The sequence below is a fragment of the Amblyraja radiata genome, chromosome 14 (assembly GCF_010909765.2).
Source record: "Amblyraja radiata isolate CabotCenter1 chromosome 14, sAmbRad1.1.pri, whole genome shotgun sequence".
In the NCBI taxonomy this organism is placed as follows: Eukaryota; Metazoa; Chordata; class Chondrichthyes; order Rajiformes; family Rajidae; genus Amblyraja; species Amblyraja radiata.
In genome coordinates, this window is record NC_045969.1 from 32,502,625 (window position 1) to 32,522,921 (window position 20,297).

Here is a 20,297-nt window from a genome sequence, read left to right on the forward strand (position 1 = left end):
AATTGGGTTCAGATCGGGTGATTGACTTGGCCATTCAAGAATTGACCATTTTTTACCTTTGAAAAACTCCTTTGTTGCTTTAGTATGTTTGGGATCATTGTCTTACTGCAGAATGAACCTGCCGGTCAATGCGTTTTGTGGCATTTGTTTGAACTTGATCAGATAGGATGTGTCTGTACACTTCAGAATTCATTATGCTACTACCGTCAGTAGTTGTATCATCAATGAAGATAGTGAGTCAGTACCTTCAGCAGCCATACATGCCCAGGACATAACACCCCCACCACCATGTTTCACAGATGAGATGGTATGCTTTAGATCTTGGGCAGTTCCTTCTCTCCTCCATACTTTGCTCTTGTCATCACTCTGATATAGTTAATCTTTGTCTCATCTGTCCACAAGACCTTTTTCCAGAACTGTGGTTGCTCTTTTAAGTACTTGTTGGCGAACTATAACCTGGCCAGTCCTATATTTACAGCTAACCAGTGGTTTTCATCCTGCAGTGTAGCCTCTGTATGTGTGTTCATGAAGTATTCTGCGGACAGTGGTCACTGACAAATCCACACCTGACTCCTGAAGAGTGTTTCTGATCTGTCAGACAGGTGTTTGAGGATTTTTCTTTATTATAGAGAGAATTCTTCTGTCATCAGCTGTGGAGGTCTTCCTTTGCCTGCCAGTCCCTTTGCGATTAGTAAGCTCACCAGTGCTCTCTTTCTTCTTAATGATGTTCCAAACAGGGTGATTTTGGTAAGCCTTAAAGCCCCTGTTCCACTTGGGCGACCTCACCGCGAATTCTGGCGACCTTTGCCCGCAACCCACAGTTGCGGGAAGGTCGCCACAAGGTCGTAGGAGGTCTTCGTCGCTCTCCTTCATGGTCGAGTGTGGTCTCCGCGTAGTCGAGGCTTCAGCTAGGTCGCGGCGTATTTTTCAAGATGCTAAAAATTGACCGCGACTTAAAAGTAGGTCGCCGTGGGAAAAATCGTTATTTGTTTAGTCGTAGGTCTTGTCGTAGTAGGTCGTGATGCTGGTCGTAGGTACTCGAAGGTAGTCGAAGGTAACGCATTGACCTGGCGGTTCATTCTACAGTAAGACAATGATCTCAAACATACTAATGCAATAAAGGAGTTTTTCAAAGGTAAAAAATGGTCAATTCTTGAATGGCCAAGTCAATCACCCGATCTGAACCCAATTGAGCACGCCTTTTATATGCTAAAGAGAAAACGGAAGGAGACTAGCCCCCAAAACCGTTCCAGGCAAGTCCCAGGCTGTTGCGAGCCTCCAGCCATTGCCTTCCTTGGATGTCTGGATCGGCCAGCAAATGCTCCCTTAATGAACATGGTGAACTGTTGTCTCCCATTCAGCATGTGCCTACCCTTATCTTGTGAAGGCCCCTCTCAAAACTTGATTGTTGTTAACTAGCTCCAGATTGGAGTCTTGAACAAAACCTTTTTTTGCAATTGCCTTTGTCACTTTCACTAAAGCAGTTATGTTTCACTACTGTAGAACACCACACGCTGGTGTAACTCGGCAGGTCAGGCAGCATCTGTGGAGGACATGTTTCAGGTCTGGATCTTTCTTCGGGTTTTACTCGGGAGGTGGGGGGGGGGAGGGGAGGGAGGGAGGAAGCTGGAGGAGTGATAGGGCTGGGGTAAAGCCTGGCAAGTGCTAAGCAGGCACAGATGAGGGGGGCAGATGATTGGCAGATGGGTGGACAAATGCAAGACATAAAATGAGAGTGACTGATTCCACCACAGTTACTCCAATATTTTGTTCCATGCAAGATTCCAGCATCTGCAGTTTCTTGTGCAGACACTAATATCTTGGCTTGTTTTGCACAATCTTTTTGCTATTAGAACTTTTGTATTGTTTATGAACAGTTTGTGTTTGTTTGAGTCTGTGCCTGTGGTGTTGTAGCAAACAAGAGTTTTGTACTTGTACTTCACTGTACGTGTGCATGTGACTGGTATCAATGGGTATGGGGGGAAAAGCAGGAACGGGGTACTAATTTTCGATGATCAGCCATGATCATATTGAATGGCTGAATGGCCTACTTCTGTACCTATTTTTCTATGTTTCTATGATGGTTAGTACCCCCCAGCATCCTCAGATGTTAGCGATGTTACAAAACTAACCTTCAGCGGCGCTGCAGTTATGCCACTGGCCGTGTGCGCGACTTTGGGGGGGGGTGGGATTAAATTCCAGTTTTCTCCTGCCTGTCGGTGGCGGATTTCCTCGGGCTGCTGGCTGCTGAAGAATAATCTGACTTCCCGATTTTTTTTTTTTTAAATCGCGAGACAATTTAATAATTAGATTAAAATAAAATTCGACTTCTAACGCCCTCAACGCCTACAACATGACGGATCGCAAGAACGTGACAAAACAAAGGGTAAGTTGTATATTTTTCATATAAACTTGCTTCTTGGGATGGCTTTAATCTAATTTTACGCTGCGAAAATGTGATTTGGGCCCCATACGAACCGGCAGTGTTTTTCCTGCAGATATGGGGGCTTCAAATTCACCGCAAATGCAACTTTCCAATCGATCGCGTTCCAGAAAAACCCACTCGCAAGATGATTTAAGTGCTCCTTTTTTTTTGACAATCATGAGCATCTAAATCGTCTATTTTGTGTTATTGTCTATCAATAGTGAATATTTTTATACTAAATATCAGTTTTAGTCTCATGTGCAAAAAAATAATAATTTTGATTATATTGAGTGGATGTTTCTAGATTAATTTATGGGAATTAAACATTAAATTCCTTCCATCTGGGATATAAATTCATGACAGTGAGATTTAAAAATCATGTTATTGTGAATTCTTGTGTGAATGGGATTAGTTTTATTTGGATACTTGGGCTATTTAAAAAAAAAATCCTTTTCTTAAGAAATGGAATCCACAGGACATTCATAATAGGAAAGTAGTGGGCAGAAAGGCATGTCATGCGTGGTTTGAAGAGCAAAAACTTGTCGTTTACAATGCCAAAATTGAAAAGTTGAGGAAAAACAAGGTGTACAGAATTGCTTATTGGTTACAATCTGAGCAGTATGATGATGCTACTGATTATGATATGCCAATGTACCAGCTAGCAACTGATCTTCTCCATAAAGACTTGGTCTATTGCCAGAAATTGTAATTTATTTACCTATCTGTTACCGACTTACAGCATATAATACTAGAGTTCTGATCTTGAGAATATCATATTTTTGAATTTTCAAGGCAGTCTGGGTGTTTATTACTATTTCCGTCACAACGGTCAATTTTGGAATTAGCTGGAATGAGGTAATTAACTAATTATATGCTTTAATTTCAGGTCATCCAAGTAAGATGTTTTATATTTGCTTCAGGATGCTTCAAACTATAATAACTGAATTTCAATCAGTTCTCTTAATTTTTAAGAAAGTTATGGGCTTTAGACTGTCCTCGATCACAGCTTTTGTGTTAAGTCAATGGAAAAGCAATAGGGAACAAGATGCTGATTTCTGAGTATGAAAATGGCCATAACCTTTTTATTACTGAAGATATGAAAGTGAATTATGTGTCAAATTAAACTTATTTTTATGCTTTATCCGATGGGATAAATTGCAGACTTGATTTTTTAAATCTCAAAATTTTGTAACATTGCTACAGATGTGATCTACAATAATTAGAATGATCAGGTTGTACTAAGGGATGTGTTGTCTGTCCCTATTTTGCTCAATTTACATTGCTGGTTGACCTGCTGCCTCGGTGCCAGAGACCCGGGATTAATCCTGATCTCTGTGTGTGGAGTTTACATATTCTGCCTGTGGGTTTTCTTCGGGTGCTCCGGTTTCTCCCACATCCTAAAGATGGGCGGGTTTGTAGCTCTGTGAAACCTTGGACAGTGGTGAAGTTGTGGTCAGTTGTCTCCGATTCTGATAACCAAGAAATCAAAGTTTCTGTAACTGAGGAGAAACTTAAGGGGGAAAAAGACAAAGTGCTGGAGTAACTCAGCGGGCCAGGCAGCATCCCTAGAGAATATGGATAGGTGGAGAAGGCTTCCAACTGAAAACGTCACCTATCCATATTCTCCAGAGTGTCTGCCTGACCTGCTGAGTTACTCCAGCACTTTCTTTTTTTTGCATTTCCTTGTGTCGAGAAATTTAAAGGGATGATTTGTTGTGCGGAATTGGGATAGTGTTTTGAGTATTATCCAATTTAAACCCTAGGCCAAAATAGCAATTACTGTGGTTGATCTTGTTTACTTTCAATAACTGATAAGTGATTGCATATGTATTGTTATTGTGTCAAATGTGACTGTAAAACTGCATATGAGAAATGATAAAACTCCCATCAATCAATCCAATCAACCTTTATTGTCATCTTGCAAAGCAACAATTGTACAGTGCAAAATGAGAAGACGTTTCCCAGGGAATACCGGAGCATCGCACATAAAACTTAAACATTTCACATATTAAAAACAATCCAGTCCCTGATAAAAACAGTACGAGTAGTTAAAAAGTGCAGGTAAAAACAGCAACGTTAAAATACAGTAAAAAACAGCATAAAATGTCCAGGGCAGCTGATATAAGTGGCCAGTGCCAGAGTTATTAAATTGTCAGTGCAAGGCAGCAGAATCAGGTGGAGGGACTGTTTAGCAGCCTCACAGTCTGTGGAAGGAAGCTGTTTAGCAGTCTGGTTGTCTCGGCTTTGATGCTACGGTATCTCTTGCCTGATGGCAGGAGATCCAGATGTGTGTGGAGGGGGTGCAGTTTGTCCTTAGCTATTCTCAGTGCTTTTTTCAGGCAGCGGCTCTGGAACAGTTCTTGTACCGAGGGTAGGGAGACGCCAATGATCCTCTCTGCTCCCCTCACTACCCTCTGCAGAGACTTCCTGTCTGAGCAGTTACAGTTGGAGTACCACGTGTTCATACAGTACGTGAGTACAGACTCCACCGTGCCCCTGTAAAAAGTCCTGAGGATGTTGGTGGGGAGTGAGGCCTGTGAGTTTCCTCAGGTAGTGCAGTCACTGATGGGCCCGTTTGACAATCCCAGTGTTGTTCCTGGACCAGGTGAGACTGTCTGTAATTTGCACTCCGAGGAACTTTATGCTCTCCACGCTCTCCACTGTGGTGCCACTGATGTTGAGGGGTGTGTGTTTTGGCTGCGACCTCCTGAAGTGGACAATCGCCTCCTTTGTTTTGCCGACGTTTAATGCTAAATTGTTGTTGCCGCACCAGTCCACTAGTTGTTTCACTTCCTCCCTGTACATTGTTTCATCATCTCCACTGATGAGTCCCACCACTGGTGTCATCTACAAATTTAATAATCCTGTTGTCCCTGAATCTGGCAGCACAGTCATGTGTGACTACTCGCATTACCTACCTGATCTCCTGGTTGCTCAACACTTTAACTCCCCCTCTCATTCCCAATTTGACCTTTCTGTCCTGAGCCTCCTCCATTGTCAGAGTGAGACCCAGCACAAATTGGAGGAACAGATTCGCAGCTCTCGGGGTGAAGACGTTTTTCCTCATCTCAGTCCTAAATGGCCTAACCCTTATTCTTAATCTCTGACCCCTGGTTCTGGACTCCCCTCTCCCTCCCCTTCCCAGTTCTCCCTCCCCCTTCCCAGTTCTCCCACCAGTCTTACTGTCCCCGATTACATTTTATCTCTGTACAGCCCACTCCCCTGACATCAATCTGAAGAAGGGTCTCGACCCAAAACGTCACTCATTCCTGTTCTCCTGATATGCTGCCTGTCCCGTTGAGCTACTCTATCATTTTGTGTCTACCTTCAACTCTCTCACTAGTTGGAATTGCGGAAGGGAGTTTGAAAGACTCTGTGCAAAGCATGGTGAAATCCTTTTCCAGAACACAGTGAGGCTTTGAAAGCTGGTAGGGGTTTATTGATTCTGAAGGATACAAGGGGGTAGGTTGCAGATTCTTAAAATATAAATGGGGAATTGGTAAATCAGTGTTGCAAAGATATTACCCCATAATGTTCTTTTACTTTAATTTCCGTTAATGAGGGGTACTGTCCAATTCACTTCTACCCCATTGCGGCATTGGACTTTGTCTCTGGAACTGATGCGATACAATGCTGAGAACTATATTCTGCACTCTGTATCTTCCCCATTGCTCTACCTATTGTACTTGAGTTTGAGTTGAATGTGTTTGTGTACAGTATTATCTGATCTGATTGGACAGCATGCAAAATCAAGCTTTTCACTGTGCCTCAGTACATATGAATAAACCTACACCCAAATTGAGGGGATAATAAGGGGATATTACTTGTACATTTCTCATGGGGGTTCTTCATTTGTCAAAATATCAAAAAATTGAAAAAATCTAGTCACATCAACTTAGGAAATTATAAACCAAACAGCAAATGCTAGAAATACTTGGCACTCAGACAAGGGGACAAATGTTACTCTGTTCCTCTCTCCATTCACGATCCTCACCTGCTGTGCATATCCATTATTTTTCTTTGCATGTTTTCATTATCAGCTGCATTTTAGAATGGAAACAGGCCCTTTGGCCGAACTTGCCCATGCCGATGAAGGTGCCCCATCTACACTAGTCCCACCTGCCCGCATTTGGACCATATCTCTCTAAAACTTTCCTATCCACATACCTGTCCAAACGTTATTGAAATGTGACTTCTGCCTCTACCTCCTCCAGCAAACCCACCACTTATTACAAATGAGTATCTTTGCAGTTTAGACTTTAGGGATAGAGTGCAGAAACACTGATCAGCGACACCTGTACACCCACATTATCCTACACATTAGGAACAATGTATTTTACTGGAGGCCAATTAACCTACAAAGTGTGGGAGTAAATCGGAGCACTGAGAACCCACTCGGTCACAGGGAGAACGTACAAACTCTGTAGAAGCAGCACTGGTAGTCTGAATCAAACCCAGATCTCTGGTGCTGTAAGGCAACAACTGTACTGTTGCTGCTCCACTGTGCCATCCTAGTCTTGCACATTTGTGAACACTTTTATGAACTCTGCTTTAACCTAATTTTCACAAATGCATTATTATAGTTAATCATCTTATCTATTAAAATTTTTAAATTCTTTGAATCGGATTCTCTTCCTACAAACTGGGGAAGGAATAAATGTTTTTGGTGTTGCTTGATGACATACTGATTGCAGGTTTACTTAGGCTGTGTGCTCCATACCCATGACGAATCATTGCATCTCCATTCCTATTCCAGAAATGAATCGGAATGAATATGTTTGTATTTGGATAATAATTGAACCACGTCCATTGGGGGAGGACCTTCGCTCCTGGGAACTAAATATTCCTGATCTGTATGAAGGGAGCCTAATCTTTTTCTCATAATTTGGGGCAAATATGAACCAATTATTCAGTGTGGTCGACTGTTAGTCTCTGAGCAGCTGTGAACAGTTGCCATTCAGTCACACCACTGAAAAGATGTTTCTTGCTGGCAGTGGTTCCCTTTCTAGTGGTGCAGAGAGAGAATTGCCTCCTTACAGTGCCAGAGACCTGGGTTCGACCCTGACCACGGGTGCAGTCTGTGACTGGATGGCTTTTTCTTCAGGTGCTCCAGTTCCCCCCCCCCCCCCCCACTCCAAGACGTACAGGTTTAGTTTTGTAGGTTAATTTGCCTTCGGTAAAATTGTAAATGGTCCTAGTGTGTGTAGGATAGTGTTAGTGTGCGGGGATCGCTGGTGGGCCGAGGGGCCTGTTTCCACGCTGTATCTCGAAACTAAACTAATGGAACTGTGGCAGGATCCTTTACTTAATGTAATTGGGGAGAATGAATCAGCGCAAATAATTTGGGGACTTTTTGCACAACTTGGCATCCGTGCAGTAGTTTTAACACGAGTGAAGTGGATATTTTGGAGATTTGGCATTTGCGAGTTATGACTGATTCAGTGCCTGTTGGCTGGATCCTGCTGACAACAATCTGGTTAGGAGAACTCAGAGAAAAAATAAGAGAATGTGGATGTGGTGAGCCTAGTCATCTTCAAGATATTTCTGAGGAAACCCACATCAACTGTAATCGTGAACTTTCAACTATATCTCCCAACTCTAGTTGCAGCATTACTTGATGGAAATTATTAATTTTTGACTTGTTTTAAAATGTGTCCATCATTAACAACCTTATTACTTGGTACATACCACAGCGTTGCCATTTTTAAGAGGTTAGAAGGCTCCTTGGATAATTTTACTTTATCCGTCAATTTGAGTCTAAGTTTGCTTATATGGTGATTTAGACAAATTCCTAGTAGCCATATATTTCCATTTTGTGCGTTTTTTGTGTATGGATGTATAAATTCAAGCTCTTTAATAAATGGGGACGTATTAAATTACCAAGGGAAGCAATTGCTACTTTTTTAAATATTTCAAAAGGTTATAATTGACTCCATCAAACCCTGCTGGCGGCAGGTGGCAGAGTTGCTGCCTCACAGCGCCAGAGACCCGGGTTCAACCCTGGCTATGGGTGCTGCCTGTACGTAGTTTGCATGTTCTCCCTGTGACCACATGGGTTTTCTCCGGGTGCTTTGGTTTCCTCCCACACTCCAAATATGTGCAGCTCTGTAGCTTAATTGGCTTTGGTAAAAAACTGTAAATTGTCCCTAGTGTGCAGTGGGATTGCTGGTCGGTGTGGACTTGGTGGGTTGAAGGCCTGTTTCTATGTCGTATCTCAAGTCTTAAAATGCTGGATGCCACACTATGTGAAAGAGACTTTCTTTACCTTGCAGCCCCCAAGAGAAAATTGTAAGAACCAGCCTTGCATTTTCTACCGTAGACTCGAAGGAACAGTGGATGGTGTTCTTCATTCAACACCTTTCCTCATACATTTGTTCCCTTTTTATTGACCAACTTTATTGGCTAACCTAGGTTGACATTTCTTGATCCCTTTTAAAAATATATATATATACAGACGGCATATGGGACTTCCATCACAAGCTTCTGGTAAATCTCCATATCGTGGATCAGTAAGATCTTCAACCGTCAATTTAGTGTCTTCCTCTGTTAAATCCAAACCAGCTGCTTTACATACTTGTACAGGGTCTGTGCTATCCAGTCAGCAAATGAACTATGCATGATTACAATCAGGCCGTCCATAGTGTACAGATAGACATGCTGCTGTTGATGTAAAGATTTGAGAGTGGAATGATCCCCTTCTGGGACCAGCCAAGAGGTGGCATGAACGGTTCCTATTTTCACCACCCTGCAAGTCGGCATGCTTATATGTTGGTAACAAGTATCTTTAGTTTAAACTACTTCTGCCTAACTGCCTTTCAAGTTTATTTGGGGTTCTGTGAGCTACATAGAGACATAATGTAATCCTCTTTAGTGACTAATTTAGAAATGACTAATTTTGAAGTTGTCTTGTTTCAATGCTACATTATTATAGCGCACTGGCTCCTCCAGTTGTTGTTAGGATACATGGGGAACACTGAGTTCACAACTCGTTATTGCACCCCTGGTCACTAGAATCTATCGCAGCAGACTACTGTTACTGTACTGGATCACACATTTCAGTAGGTACACAAAAATGCTGGAGAAACTCAGCGGGTGCAGCAGCATCTATGGAGCGAAGGAAATAGGCAACGTTTCGGCCCGAAACGTTGCCTATTTCCTTCGCTCCATAGATGCTGCTGCACCTGCTGAGTTTCTCCAGCATTTTTGTGTACCTTCGATTTTCCAGCATCTGCAGTTCCACATATTTAAACACATATTAAACACATATTTTAGTGCTTTACCTCTTTTTATCCTTATAGCTTTTGAATATTAGATGCAAGGAACTGGTTTACAAAAGAGGACCCAAAGTGCTGGAATAACTCAGTGGGCCAGGCAGCATCTCTGGACAACGTGGTTAGGTAACATTTCTGCGAGGGACTCTTCTTCAGAAGAACAGTCTCAACCCGAAACGTCACCAAACCATGTTCTCCAGAGATGCTGCCTTACCTGCTGAGTTACTCCAGCACTTTGTGTCAGATTTTGAATAGTTTCTGCTTTGATTTACTTGTTGGAATTTATTTTATTCAACATGACTGTTTATAAAGTATTGTCCGATTTGATATATTCACCTTCTGCCTGATTCTGCTTTATTTTAATGCTCCTTTCTAGAGTTGATTCTTTTGAATTTATGCAACTGTAAATGGACAAGGCAGTACTGAGTATTTCTGTGGTATTTTACCTTGTTTTCCTGATACAATTTCCTGGGCTATCTGTCTGCATTTAGACCCTCCTGGTGCTGACTGAGATTGCAGACAGGGAAACATGTGTTCATTACTTCCTTCAGTTATGGGAGATGGTGGTGGAGGGTAGGACCCTCAATGGAACAACTGCCCATCCCTCTCTGGGCCATGCCATTAAGACCCAGTCAGACCTGTGGCCCTCTGACATAGCTGCTGGACAACACTAGGAACTGCAGAAGGTACACAAAATTGCTGGGGAAACTCAGCGGGTGCAGCAGCATCTATGGAGCGAAGGAAATAGGCGACGTTTCGGGCCGAACCCCTTCAGACGGAACTACAGATGCTGGTTTATAATAAAATACTGGAGTAACTCAGCGGGTCAGGCAGCATCTCTGGAGGACATGAATAATCAACGTCTCAGGTCGGGACCCTTCAGCCTGATTGTTGTGGGTGCGAGAAAGTTGAAAGGGGTGGGGGTGGAACAAATGCTGGCAAGTGATAGGTGAATACAGGTGAGAGGTGGTTGGATTGGCAGATGGTAGGATAAAGGCCAGAGATTAGAAAATAAAAGGCTGTGAGATGAGAAGAGGTGTGAAATGTGAAGCTAAAGGAACGGTGTAGGTGGAAGGGCATGGGAGAAATGGGACGAGTTGCTGTCTTGCAGCGTCAGAGACCCGGGTTTGATCCTGACTACAGGTGCTGTCTGTATGGTGTTTGTACATTCTCCCTGTGACAGTGTGCTCTGGTTTCCTTCCATGTGCCAAAGACATACAGGTTTGTAGGTTAATTGGTTTCTGTGAAATTATTAATTGTCCCTAGTGCATAGGATAGTGCTCGTGTATGGGGATCGCAGGTCGGCGTGGATTCGGTGGGCTGAAGAGCCTGTTTCCGTGCTGTATCTCTAAAGGCTGAAAGTAAAATATGATCCCTCTCCTTGGATAGCCACTTGAGATCAACTAAGAACTGCCATTCTCTGGTTTAATGGGTTCAGAGGTGGCTGATGAGGCCAATGTGGGTCAGGAGACCCTTTGCATAGACTGGGGTAAAATAATGAGATGGGACACTCCTTTTGCCACTTATCCAGGGTACCTCTGCTTCTGGTGATTGTGCTCTAGGTTCTCAATACCAACCCAAACGCTTCTCGTACTTTGAATGGCCATAAGGCCAAGGAAGGCTTTGAAGACCTCGTTTCTCCTTTACCTCTGTCTGACATGCAATCTGGTCCCCTGACAGAATTCCCATCTGCGTGTCTATTACAAGAGTGTTAGCATGAGCGATGTGACCTACCCAAAGCAGCCAATCAGGTGTGACAAGTGGTTCTGATGGTGGTTTAATTCTCCGTCCTGCCAATCTGCTGGATATTGTGGAAAGGGCATTGGTGGTGTCTTTCCAATGCCTTGAGATGCCTGTTGTAGGTCAGCCAAGGTCTAAACATGCAGGAAGACAGGAGTTGTTGCTGTACGTTTTCTCCATTAGCTCTTTATCTTCACATACCCTTTTCCTCAAACAACCAATGGTCTCCTATGCTCCACGGACTTCATTCCTTGCAGTGCAGGAGGCTAAGGGGTGATCTTATAGAAATGTGTAACATCACGAGGGGAATTGGTGGGGTGAATGCACAGTTTTTTACACAGTGGTGCTATCAAAAATCAGAGGACATGGTTTAAGGTGAGAAGGGAAAGATTTAATAAGAACCTGAGCTGGCAAATGTTTCCACACAGAGGGAGGTGGGTTGTGGAACAAACTGCCAGATGAGATAGTTGAGGCATGTACAATAACATTCAAAAGGCACTTAGACAGGTACATGGATAGGAAAGAATTAGAGGGATATGGGCCAAACTCAGGCAGGTGGAAATATTGTAGATGGCGCAACCTGCCCCACCAAACTCTCTTGACTTTCCATGAATTCCCCAATGCTGTAACACCATATTCTGCACGCTGGTATTTTTCTCTTTGCACGGCCTGTGCATGGCTTGATAATACTTGTACATCGTGTGATGTGACTAGATAGCACTGTTTGTCACTACATCTTTGTACTCAGGACAAAAGGAGGCAATACTGGTGGGACCATTCCGAACTAAATAGATTCCAGCCTGATTAAATCCCACAGTAAAGGGCCTGTCCCACTTAGGCTATTTTTTTTGGCGACTACAGGCAACTGCTGCAAAATTTTCAACAGGTGTTGTAGGTGAATTCCATTAAAACTAGTCCCTGGCAGTTGCCTAAGTGGGACTTTAATGCTTTTCAGTCAGTTAAGATATGCCTCCTGACGTCAGATTGTAACCCAGCTATAAGATGGCTTGAATATTGGTTAATATCTGACAATCATGTATATTCAAAAGCATTCAAACTGTTAAAATATTTAACATTTATTGTTAAACACTTGAATTTTAAAAATGTGTCTCTAAATTTGAAAACACGTGAGACAGAAATGAAGATTGCATTTCCCTTGCCATTTCCCCCACTGAGTTGCTTTGAGTTGTTGAACTTGTGCCTGGCCAAAGCTGGCAGTGGCTCAGCAGGCAAACTTCCCAGTGAAGTTGCTGGGAAATTGCATCAAGTCCATGGGAAGTCCAGCGCTGGAGCCCAGTTGCAATGACAGCAATGACCATCTGTACGTGTCTCAAAATTCTTGGCAGTTGCACGAATAAATCCCCAACAGTTCAACGTTGAATTGTCAGCTATTTTGGGGAGCTGAATTCCCGCATTTTATCACAACCCTCTTCTGTATTAACAATGCCTCCCAGGCTGTGTATTTTGAAACTACTTATCGTTTAAACTAATTTTAGTTCAACCTAGCATTTTCTTCACATAAAAATGACTCTGGTGGCACAGCAGTAGAGTTGCTGCCTTACAACGCCCGAGACCCAGGATCGATCCTGACTACAGGTGTTGTCTGTACGGAGTTTTTAACATTCTCCCTGTGATTGCTTGGGTTTTATCCGCTTTCCTCCCACACTCCAAAGAGCTGCAGGTCTGTAGGTAAATTGTCCCTTGTGTGTAAGATAGTATGCAAAGCGATTGCTGGTCAGCGCAGACTTGGTGGGTTAAAGGGCCTGTTTCCACGCTATATGTCAAGTCTAAAAATGTTCTTATGATACTAATTTGGCACTTAAATGTTGAACAGTGTTGTCAGGGCAAAAATTCCTAATTAGAATGTGATATTTTTGCTATTTAATTTTTGTCGACTTAAAATAGAATCAGTATTTGCAAGATGTGAATAAATGTACCACATATGCAGTGGCAGATTTATTCACCGATTGTTCAGTTTCATCTGTCTTTTGAAGATTTGGAAATGATCCCACACCTGTAAACAATATGCATCAACATCTGTTGGTGTCTTGTAGCTGTAATTTTAAAATTGACATTGTTGATTTGAACACCTCAGAACCATCCACATTTTCTGATTTAAACAATTGTAGAAACTGGTTTTATGTAACCAAGGTGACTAGAAATTGTCTCCTTTTGGCAAATGACTGTATCTATGCAAAGGAGTACATAATCCCCCTGGTAACACAGGAATTAAATATTAACGCTGAAGTAGATTTAACTTTTGGCACTGATAGAGCAGAACATTTTAATGGTGATCCTGGGTTATAAGCAGCACAGACTGAGTCAATATTAAAATGATGACACTGGCATTTGCTAGCATTATGCATTCCATCAACTGGCCAAGAATAATGACCACAGTCTGTGGCTGAGAGAAATTGCTTGTGTTGTTGCAACCCACAATACTGCACTTTGCCCCATTCTAGGAGGAACAGGACATTTCACTGAGGGATTGCTCAAACACCTGCCTTCGTACTCTCATCCTTAAGGATAGATATGAGTCGCGTCTGTCACTCTTAGATCAAATGTACACCTTCCCAAGTGGAAGGAGTTGAGTTTATTTGGCTTTCCCTAAAAAGAGTGATGAGGTTGGTTCCTCAGTGAATCACGGATTCCATGCATGACTACCACTCTATGATAACTTCACACCATTAGACTTTGCCCAGTCCCTGCTTGTTTCGTTATCGTTCTCTTTCCCAGTAGGAAGCTTGCTCGCCCCTCTCGCTTCTCCCCAGCCTAATAGCACCAAAGTTAATTACAACGCTCTTAAGACATAAAAGACTTCAATGTCAGGCCTTGCGAACCAGTATGAATCATTGCAGTCTGAGTCATTAGGCGAAATTGCCTGTCAAATATGAGTCTCTTTTTGCTTTTAACTTGAGCTTTAACTTTAACCACTATTTGAAATATAAACACTCAATGGTTTTTACTTGCTAGTAATCAGAAATGTAATGCACGTTAAGGTGACTGTACTTTTTCTTTTGACAGGATTTGGGCGATGACAAGAGACTGCAGATGCTGGAATCTGGATAAAAAAGAAACTACAAAACTACTCAGTGGGTCGAGCAGCATCTGTGGAGGCAATGATCAATACTGTGCTCTGCCGATTTCTTCCAGCAGTTGATTTTATTGCTTCACGTACTGACACATTGGCAGCTGTTACAATGACCTGTTTGGGTGTCCATCACTTGCTCAGTAGTCAGTGTAGATTCTGTCCACATCCAGCAGCTACATCTGGCTACTGGGTCTCTGACGGCATCACATTGCACTCCAGCGGCTTTACATCCCAGATCAACCTTAGGCCTTCATCATGGTCACCAAGTTGAACCTCTGATACACCCAACTTTTGGGATTAGGAATAGAAACTTGCAGATTCATCCAATAGAATGATCATCATCAACTGCTTGTTATTGGTAACTAACGCTTTTGGGATATTAGGCTTCACAATTGAAACTATTCATAGCAACTTTCATTTGGTTCTCAGGGCCTCTTTATCCAGTTCTCTCGCTGTGTCCACTGCTGTATTTTGTTCCATCTCAGTTATTCTGTCTGCATGTGACCTTATTATGGGTGAATCTCTAGATGTTATATTGTCCTCGCTGATGATTTTATCATGTTAAATGTTGGAAAGGTTCTGGACTTTGTTAGACCAGTGTCCTTGTATCATGGGGAAGACCATTTGCCAAAAGGGCTGCTTTTTTCTCTCGTCGCATTTTTCAGGACAGGGCATTTAACCTACAACCCTGCACATCTTGTGACAGATGTGGGAGGAAACCAGAGCACCTGGAGATAACCCACATGGTCACAGAGAATGCAAACTCCACAAAATGGCATCCAAGGTCAGGATCGAACTCTGGTCTCTGGTAGTGGGGCAGTGGCTCTACCCGCTGCATCACTGTGCCTCCTTTTTTTGTCAACGAAAGGAAAGGGTCTGTCGGTAGCATAGTACAGGCAGAGTTGCTTCCTCTAAATCCCATTATACATTTGGAATATAGTGAATTGTCTCTTTGGGACGATAATTCTGAAATAAAACCAACAATTATGTTATAAAGGTCACTCATTTACATGGGGGCAGAGGTTTTGAAAATAAGTAACAGATGGCAGGATGTTTTAAATTATGGTAATAGTCACAAGATTTACCTATCAGCAGCATTGCTGCCCAAATGCACTCAACAATGTGGGAGGAACTAAGTCTAAGTATTAGAAACATAGAAAATAGATGCAAGACAAGGCCATTTTGCCCTTCGAGCCAGCACTGCCATTCCTTGTGCAGACCACTGTGTATTTGTTACAAGGATCATTGGCAGCCCCTAGTGGCAAATAGAACTTGCTGCATAACTCCTTTGATCTGGACCTCACTATTTGGTATCAGATTCCAAGTTTATCTGCAATGTACCCTTCATTAGACTATCAATGGAGCTACATTACATTTGCAAATCTGGAAGTTCTATTCTGGGCGAAACCAAGCCCATCACAAGACTGTACGTTAGGTCTAGACTACATGAATTTATGACAGATCAGGAAGAATAGTCCTAATTGTACTTGAGTATAACAGGAGCCACAAGCCTATACCATAGACAGATAGGCCATGCAATAGTTTTCTTTTGTAAGGATAATCTTACTCATCTGGTTTATTTTCTAATTGTCTGCTGAACATTTTTCTGTACACACAAGCCTGTTTGTAACATTAATATGATAAGTTTTAAACTGCAATTTGAGAGGGAGAAGGTTAAATCAGAAGTGTCAGTGTTGCAGTTGAACAAAGGGGAGAATGGAGGCATGAGAGAGGAGCTGGCCAAGGTTGCCAGGAAAAGGATCCTAGCAGGAATGACGGAACAGCAATGGCAGGAATTTCTGGGCATAATCCAGAAAAGATGCAGGATAATTTCATTCCAAAGAGGAAGAAAGATTTTAAGGGGAGTAAGAGGCAACTGTGGCTGACAAGGGAAGTTAGGGATGGAATAAAACTAAAAGAAAAGGTGTATAACGTAGCAAAGAGTAGCGGGACACCTGAGGATTGGGAAACTTTCAAAGGACAACAGAAGGTAACAAATAGGGCAATACTGGGTGAAAAGATGAAGTACGAAGGTAAGCTGGCCAAGAATATAAAGAAGGATAGTAAAAGCTTCTTTAGGTATGTTAAGAGAAAAAGTTTAGTAAAGACAAATGTGGGTCCCTTGAAGGCAGAAACAGGTGAAATTATTATGGGGAATGGCAGAAGAGTTGAACAAGTACTTTGGTTAAGACAGAACCAATCTCCCAGATGTACTAGAGGACAGAGGATCTAGGGAGACAGAGGAACTGAAATAAATTTGCATTAGGTGAGAAATAGTAGTGGGTAGACTGAAGGCTGATAAATCCCCAGGTTCTGCATCCCAGGGTACTCGAGGAGGTGGCTCTAGAAATCGTGGATGAATTGGTGTTCAGTTCCTGTGGATTGGAGGGTAGCTAATGTTATCCCACTTTTCAAGAAAGGAGCAAGTGAGAAAATTGGGAATTATCGACCAGTTCACCTGACATCTGTGGTGGGAAGATGCTGGAGTCAATTATTAAAGAAGTAATAATGGTGCATTTGGATAGCAGTAAAAGGATGGATTTTATGTCAGCATGGAATTATGAAGGGGAAATCCTGCTTGACTAATCTTCTGGAATTATTTGAGGATGTGTCAAGTAAAATGGATGAAGGTGAGCCAGTGAGTAAGGTGTATCTGGACTTTCAGGAAGCCTTTGACAAGGTGCTAAAAAATAGAGCACATGGTATTAGGGGTAGAGTATTGACATGGATAGAGAATTGGTTGGCAGACAGGAAACAAAGAGTAGGAATAAACGGGTCCCTGTCAGAATGGCAGGCAGTGGCGAATGGAGTGCCGCAAGTATTTACAATATATATTAATGATTTAGATGATGGAATTAAAAGTAACACTAGCAATTTTGCAGATGACACAAAGCTGGGTGGCAGTGTGAACTGCGAAGAGGATGCAGGGTGACTTGGACAGGTTGAGTGAGTGGGCAGATGCAGTATAATGTAGATAAATGTGAGGTTATCCACTTTGCCGGCAAGAACAAGGAGGCAGATTATTATCTCAATGGTGTCAGATTAGGAAAAATGGAAGTGCAGCAACAAGATCTGGATGTCCTTGTACACCATCTCTGAAAGTAAACATGCAGGTACAGCAGGCAGTGAAGAAAGCTAATGGCCTGTTGGCCTTCATAACTAGAGGATTTGAGTATAGGAGTAAAGAGGTCCTTCTGCAGTTGTACAGGGCCCTAGTGAGACCACATCTGGAGTATTGTGTGCAGTTTTGGTCTCCTAATTTGAGGAAGGACATCCTTGCTATTGAGGCAGTGCAGTGTAGGTTCACAAGATTAATCCCCGGTATGGCAGGACTATCATATGAGGTAAGATTGGAAAGAATGGGCTTGTATTCACTTGAATTTAGGATGAGAGGGGGGTCTTATAGAAACACATAAAATTATAAAAGGACTGGACAAGCTAGATGCTGGATGTCCCCAATGTTGGGGGAGTCCAGAACCCAGGGGGCACAGTCTAAGAATAAAGGGGAGGTCATTTAAAAAACTGAGATGAGAAAAACTTTTTCACCCAGAGAGTTGTGAATTTGTGGAATTCTCTGCCACAGAAGGCAGTAGAGGCCAATTCACTGGATTATAGATAGAGCTCTTGGGGCATCAAGGGATATGGGGAGAAGGCAGGCACGGGCTACTGATTGTGGATGATCAGCCATGCTGGCTCGAAGGGCCAAATGGCCTCCTCCTGCATCTACTTTCTATGTTTCTGTTTTATCCACAGCAAATTCATAGCATTCCCTGTGGACTCGGGAGTAAAGATTTATAAGTGAAATGTGCTGTCTTTGTCAAGTAGCAATACTCTTGTTCCATTAAAGTAATTATGAAGTCACCATAGAGACTAGTTCATATCTTCAGAAATGAACAAAAGGATTGCAAATCTCAGTGCACTTTGCCCATTGAAAACTAAAGAGTGCATTAGCGGAGACTTTGTCAACCATTATTCAGTGTGGAAACAAATGTGCTAAGAAACTGAAGCTTTACAATAGTTTAGAAATACAGCATGGAAACAGGCCCCTTGGCCCACGCCGACCAGTGATCCCTGCTGCACACTAGCGACAATTTACAATTTTTACCGAAGCCAATAAATCTACAAACCTGTATGTCTTTGTGTGGGAGGAAAACCGGAGCACCCGGAGAAACCCATGGTCATAGGGGAATCGTACAAACTCCAAACAGTAGCCCTGTAGTCGGGATTGAACTGTTCTCTGCCAGCAACTCTCACTGCCCCTACAACTACAGAAGCCACGTCAAGGTTTAACAAAAACTGACCTTCACTTGAAAACATGATTTGTTCCCAGGTCAGGCCTGGACCTGGCATACAATGTAGAATTCTGTGTAAGTTTACCAACAGCTACATTGTCTGCTGGGTTTCAGGCTTCCTGGAATACTATTTTACAAAGATCATCTTAGACTGCATCGTGGCTAATTGGAATGGATCATAAACAGGTAAGTTTTTGTTTTTAAAAATTTGGGAAAAGGATGATCACTCCAGTCTGACAGCTATGTAGGGCCAAATTATCATTGATGAAAAAAGACAAAGAGCTGGAGTAACTCAGCGGGTCAGGCAGCATACCTGGAGAACATGCATATGTGATATTTCACTTACCTGACGTTTCAGATGGGTCTCAACACGAAATGTCTCCTTTGTGTCTATTTTGATAAACCAGTATCTTCAGTTCCTTGTTCCTACTGTTCTTTGGAGACTTATTGCTGCACAAAAAGTGAGTCTGCCTTCAGGTAGTCTGGAAACTGAGGAACTGGATGATTTCAAGAGAGCTAGGTAGGGCTCTTAAAAATAGGGGAGTCAGGGGATATGGGGAGAAGGCAGGAACGGGGTACTGATTAGGGATGATCAGATTGAATGGCGGTGCTGGCTCGAAGGGCCTACTCCTGCACCTATTGTCTATTGCCTAATGCTGTGGAAGCAACTGCTATGAGATTTTCACAATTATCCATGTAATTTACAGTAGTTTTAAAAAGGATGGTGGGGAAAGATAAGCTATGATTCTGATTAGCCTCATTCCTCTGTCTTTGCACTCATGAGGCCTACAACCCTCCCCCAAGTTTGAGTCAGCATTGCACAGGCCCTTCAGTCTATATTGCCTATGCAGACCAAGCTCCTCATCTGCACGTCTCACAATCCTGTGTTTGACCCATATCCCTGTTCTACAATTTATTTTAAAATTAAGGTTGAATTTACTTCCACTGTTCTAAATAATCCTCTCTCTAGCTTTAACCTATTAATTTCATGAATTTAACACTGAAGTAAACTTTAACTAGTTTTAAAATTAATTCCAATGTATTTTTTAGCTTCTCAACATTAGAGTTAGAGGCATTATTTATCTGACTTTCCTTACCAGACACCTGTGTTATTCACGGAGGATATGTGGGCAAAACCTGTCAGGATCAAATTTTTGTAATGAATGCAGGAGATGATCTTTTACAGGGGGATCTTTAGGAGTTATCACACGAGGGATAGCAATAATGGCTGATTTTGATTTTGGACACCAATGAGGGAGGCTCCGACAGTGTGGGGAGAGGGAATTTGCCTGTACATTTATTTATACCATACAGAGTGTGTGCCTGTTATAAAATAATCAAATAAAAGGATAAATGAAACATTTGACTTTCTTTCTTTTGTCTTAGAATTTTGTGTGTATTTAGTTGGTATAGTTTTTTGTTAGTTGTGAAGACGGAGAGACTTTAGATATGGCGCGGAAACCAGGCCTTCAGTCCCC

General features: G+C 42.4%; 2 long non-coding RNA genes across 2 annotated transcripts in view; both read left to right on the forward strand.

The window, feature by feature from the left end:
* The window catches only part of LOC116980638, a 43,294-nt gene that overhangs the window by 9,468 nt on the left and 13,529 nt on the right, over positions 1-20,297 (forward strand). The window lies entirely within an intron of this gene.
* On the forward strand, positions 737-20,292 carry LOC116980637. Its single transcript, XR_004414027.1, has 3 exons — positions 737-747; positions 1,925-1,928; positions 20,258-20,292. It is a non-coding gene; the product is annotated as an uncharacterized LOC116980637 (long non-coding RNA).